The sequence below is a fragment of the Vicia villosa genome, linkage group LG3 (assembly GCF_029867415.1).
Source record: "Vicia villosa cultivar HV-30 ecotype Madison, WI linkage group LG3, Vvil1.0, whole genome shotgun sequence".
Lineage (NCBI taxonomy): Eukaryota > Viridiplantae > Streptophyta > Magnoliopsida > Fabales > Fabaceae > Vicia > Vicia villosa.
Window position 1 is genome coordinate 21580348 of NC_081182.1, and position 6002 is coordinate 21586349.

Consider the following 6002-nt stretch of genomic DNA (forward strand, 5'->3'; position numbering starts at 1 on the left):
GTGGCGCAAGGAGAACTTTTCTATACTATGATGTTGATCATTCCTTCAAAGTGAGCGTTGGGACTTTGTTGTTGGAATATGTTTCTAAGACTGCCCTTTAACGGATCTATTCTCTCAAGATCTATACGTTATATTTGGAGCCTTTGAATACATTAGAAAGACTGAAGGTCATAATAGTTTTGAGCTGGATATAAAAGTACAAGAACTATGTGACCTCTACCTCGATAAGGTGGTGCAACGTCAACTTTTCTATACTGTGATGTTGACCATTCCTTCAAAGTGACCGTTGGGACTTTACTGTTGGAATATGTTTCCAAGACTCCCCTTTAACGGATTTATTCTCTCAAGCTCTATAAATTGAAGATCCAAAAGCTTGAATAATTGTTAGTGAGTGTGCCGCTAGTTGGGTGCTATTGTCAAAAACCAAAGCGCTGATGAAATGATGATGCAAACAAAAGTTAAATTGAAATATCCAAATATAGTTTGAAGAAAAGTTTTGGCTCAAAGAAGAAGAAGTTGAAGTCAAAACTACTATGTGTGTGTACAACGATGCAACATGTTAAAGCCAAGTGAAGCTAGTCAAGTGAAATATCTATAAATGAAGCACAGTAGCTTAGTTGAACTTGTTGATCAAACTGGAAGAAGCATTAAAGCTCAAGAAATGAGCTCAGGGAATAAGCTAGAAGCTGAATGATGAGAAGTCGTAGTGCTCACATAAGAAAGCTTCTAAGCAATTCAAAATTGGAGCTAATACGATGCAAGTCTCAAGAAGACCTATCTGAAGGTTAGTTTTGTATAAAAAACAAGGAGTTATTGCTCAAATCTTACTAAAAACACTTAGGTGCTTATCTAATTTAATTTGTGTAAACATCTTGTAAAGAAGCATTTATTGTACACATGAAAATCCTTTTTCTAAAGGTGGTATTTCCTCAAGCGGCTAGAGTGAATATCCTGGATGCTTGAGAGGGCTAAACAGGTTGCTTAGAGGTTTTAATCATGATGATGAATGGATTCAGTCCTTCTCTAAGGAAAATTACCGGGTATGTGGACTAGAGTAGCTTCGTTAACAGTGAACCAGGATAAAAATAATTGTGTCAATTTATTTTTATTTACTTGTTAACATTGTGTTTTGAAATTTCGCAAATGGGGACAAAAGTGAAACCCAGTTAAAATTCCCCTTTCTTGCGCTTCTCAACCTTCAGAATGTAGAACCAAATCTTGTTCTAACAAAAATATCCTTTAACAGAGTCAGCAAGTATGTGAAGCTCCTATCAGACCATCCATGGCATGCTTTTAACTTATATAATTTTAAGACATTAGACAATCTTGTAAATTTAGTACATCCTTCGTACAATGAAGTCTCTGCATCACTTACTAGCCTCACAAACATTTGAGGACAATCACGAAGATCTTCTTCAATTACATTTGTTAGACGATAAGGTAGATCTAGAGGGGGTGAATAGATCCCCGGTTTTCAAATTTAACAAATTTTGAGTTTTAAAACTTTGTTACCCCGGAAAGAAAAGTATCGTCTAGAATGATCTTAGTTATCGGAAGCCGGATATGCATAAACCAATGAAAAATCAATGAATTAGAATTTTGCAATTTGACGAAATTATCAATTATTGAAACTGCACACTAGTCGTTATTACTCACAATATACTATTTGTTAGAAATTGTGGCAAATGTTGTGTTTGGTATGTTGTCAAACACTTGGTGAGCAAAATTTCACCAACTTTCAACTCTTCACAAAACACAAACTTTGCCACACACAAAAACGAAAGAAAATTGCAATAACAAAAAAGAACACGGAGTTTGTTTAGGCAGTTCCCCTTGTCGTCCTCGCGTAGGGTACGTCTGCCCCTAATTCCAAATAGAATTAGGATAAATTATATTGAATTCAAATTGTTGACAAGAGAAGAAATTATCAATCACCAACTACAATTATGCAGTAAAATTGAAATTAAAATCTTCTCTCCCCTTGATTCGAGATGAATCAAGTGATTGACGATGATCTTTGTTGAACCTTCAGTTGTAGCTACCTTGTTGAAAATCCAAATCGATTCTCAAACCCTCTGCTCTGCTGATTCAATCTCAAGACTTTGACCCCGATTATTCCTTCCCTATCCTCTGGTTGTAGCTAGTTTGTTGAGCGAATCTCCGATCCCTCAAACCCTTAAGCTTGACTGAATATTTGTGAAGCGAAGCAATCGTCAAAACCCCCCAAATCACACTTGATCTTGGAGGACAAAACCCTAAGGTTTTATTCAAGAAAAACCCACGTACTCTCAACTCGAACAAGAACCGAATCTACCGTTGAACCTTATCAACGCATGTTCCTCACCTTGTTCGACACAGATTATTATGTGTGATTAACAATCGATGAGTGAAAGGTTGAAGATAATGAGAGCTTTGTGTCTATTTTCAATTTTCTTGTTGTTTTTGAAATAACCAAAATGAATCATTTATATGTCATGTGGAGCCAAAGCAATTAGAAACCTGAAAATACAACTTTTCACAGTGATATGTCGACCTGAGCAGCTCAGAGGGTCGACCTGAGCAAACCAGTGGCTTCAGCAGATAGAGAAAAACTGGTTATGCGTCGACCTAAAGCTTTCATGCGTCGACCTACGGGTCGACTGAGCAAACCCGAGGTTTTCTCAAAAGTCCTTGGGTCGACCTAACCAGAGCCATGCATCTACGCTTGCTGTCCCAACACAGATACCAGAATGAGTCGACCTGTGCAAACCCGTGACTTTCCCAAGTTTCCATGCGTTGACCTGAGCACCATGTAGGTCGACCTGAAGACCTCAAAACACCAAAATTGTCAGTTCTTGAGCAAGTGAGTCGACCTGAGTCCTTTGTAGGTCGACCTGTACCTCTTGAACATCCAAAAATACCATTTTTGAGATTCTCAATGCTTCCTACTTTGTCGTGTTGGTTTGATTCATCCATACTTGAATTTGCAAGTTTTGACATCACTTAAAACACAACCTTGCCCTCACAACATTCACAAATTCTTCAACTCGATCAAACTCATAATTTTGATCTTTTTTAAAATCATTTGATGTATCTCCCCCATTGCTCCTCTTTATGGACTTGTTTTTTTTCACCGTACATTATCCACCATGTATAGCTTTTACCAATTCCATTACATATTAAGTGATATTCTAAAACATTTGCACTAGCATCCGTATAACAACATTCTAAGCAATGGCATATGATTTTACTAGTGTCATCGGCATGAGCAATAACAAACCTAACAAACTCTTGAACTTCATCTTCGTATTCTTTTGACGCTCGATTGGCAAACATCCACTTCTGATTCATATTTTCTAACAAGTAACATATATAACTAGTTAACAATTGGTTCTGACAACCAAATTGAGTTCTATCTCCAAATCATATGTCCAATTTTAGAGTCTTAGTCATACATATATATATATATATATATATATATATATATATATATATATACAAATTTGGGTTCTGACTAGTGAACCAACCTAGCATTAGAAAGTGAGGCGATAGAGAAAATCGAGTCTACAAGTGGAGTACTTTGAGAGTTATAGAACATATTTTTTAAGCGCAACATTACTGAAAAGGATTGACATTTTCCAGATTATTATAGTGCATGTTTAACGGTAATCGAATTTCAACTGTAACTTTTAAGCTACACGAATACCTTAGTATGTACTATAACTTTGATGGCATATAACATGTACTCACAAACTCACCCATACTCACAAGAAAAATATTTGCATGAGCACAAACATAACAGGTGGCTATACAAACAACCAATCACGATTTTTTATTAATTAAAAAATAAAAATATTTGTTTCTCTCTCCTAGTCAATAACAATCACTCATGAATCCAATTAAAAAATAAATTAAATTTTAAACTATTTTCTTGTTGGTTGTTCCTAACATTCATGATTTATGTTCGTTTCCATGCAAGTTTCTCTCTACTCACAATCCCACATTGTACACGAGTTAATAAAATTGAACTCATTTTCTAATTTTTAAGTGCGGAGCATAAGTTGGGAGTTATATTAGTATATCCAGCCAACAATTGAAAAGTTTCAATTTGTTTTAATGTCAGGACCAGGAAATATATGAATTTCTATAAACTTTCTAGTTTCAATAGGATACTTTCTATATGCCTTTTGTAATTAACGAATAGCATTAATTCTTCCAAACTAAGATCTAATTGCTTCACAAAGCACATAATATTAAAAACAACTAAACAAAGTTTTTTTTTATAAAATTTATGTCACGATGCAAGATGATGTCACACTGTTAAAATACCAAGACACGTGCAATTGACAAAGAATATAGCGGACATGCAGATGCAGAGAAATACTTATTTTTTTACAGAATTTCGTAGGCAGTTTCCAAATCAACAACTCCTTAGATTTGGCAATCAAAGCAATTTTGCAAAACTTGTAGTAATGAAAGGAAACCCCAATACCAATAAGAAAAATATAAGAATGCATGGCAAATAGAGAGGGTGAGTGGAAATTTCAACTATGCATGTTGGATAAAAATATATAAAATAAAGAAACTATGCATGATTTATTTTTTGCAACTTGGCTTATTATATAATTCCGGATGCCTCACTGTACATTTTATTCATTTTAAATTTTCTTTAAAAAGTGTGATATTTTTTTATAGATTATTATATCTGAAACTAAAAGAAGTAAGTGGTAAATTGTAGGGGTGATCAAAACCAAACCAACCCAATAGAAAACCGCAAACCAAACCAAACCAAACCGAAACCGCAAAAAACCGCATTTGGTTCGGATTAGCTTGGGTCATTTTTTAACAAAACCGCACGGTTCGGTTCGGTTTGCGGTTTGTATTTTGTAAATCGAACCAAACCGAATCAAACCGCATCATGTTACAACCTAAATTTTACTTAACTCACATCCAACGCAAACTTAAACCTATTATACATTAGCCTTATGATTACGAACAATTTTTTCATCCTTACACATATAATTTCAGTCTCGATCTTCTCAAATCTCTAATAACATTATCGCACCTTCTTTGCCACATACATCTTCCCTCCTCTTCTATAATCTCTACTCTCTTATATTCTTTCTTTTTCACTTTCTCTTTGTTATGTAAATGTTCCGTATTTGAGTTTCGTTTTTATCGCACATCTTCTTCTCTAATCTCTCAACATTTTTTTTCTTTTTCACCTTCACTAATCTTTCGTCTCTTTTATTTTTTCACTAGTACACAAACAACATTAGAATTATTGATGTAATACCTATTTAATTAAAAAAAGATATTAAATTTATATAGAATGGCAATTTTGTAATTAAAATAAAAATTCTTATTTTAATGTTAATCATTAATACCCAATTTTTAGGAAACCTAATGTCTAATGTATGTTACGTTTGTTACAAATAAATTTATTTAATGTAAGAGACCTGATTTATGAAAAATAAGTATAAAATAATATAATGATAAAACACACATATATAAAATCATACCTGTTTCTAGAAATATTAGATGGGATACCAAAATTAAAGTCTGTACCTGAATTGATTTGGAAAAATTATAGACAATAAATAATAATTAAAATAGGTGCTAAAATTCAGAAAAGTTCGCTTTATATCCGCGCTTCAGAAAACTTTCTCTTTTGAAAAACCTACGCTTGTGAAACCCTTATGCTCTCATTTTTGGATTCCATAGCCACTGATTTACAATTGCAGCTTCTCTCTTAATCAATCAAATTTGAAAAGTCCCCTCAAAACATGTTCAGAACAAAAAACTTTCTCAAAACCAGTTTTTAATAATCCCAAATATAATCCCTCTAATTCAGGTTTCAATTTTCTTTAAATTGGAATTGCTGATCAATTTTACGATCGAATTAGAATATATCTCGATTTGTTGATTTATTTGCAGAGAATTGGTGTTCCCTCCCGCTTGCCACACGCCGTTGTGTCGAGATCCTCTTGGTATGTCCTTTTATTTATTATTATTTTCTTAAA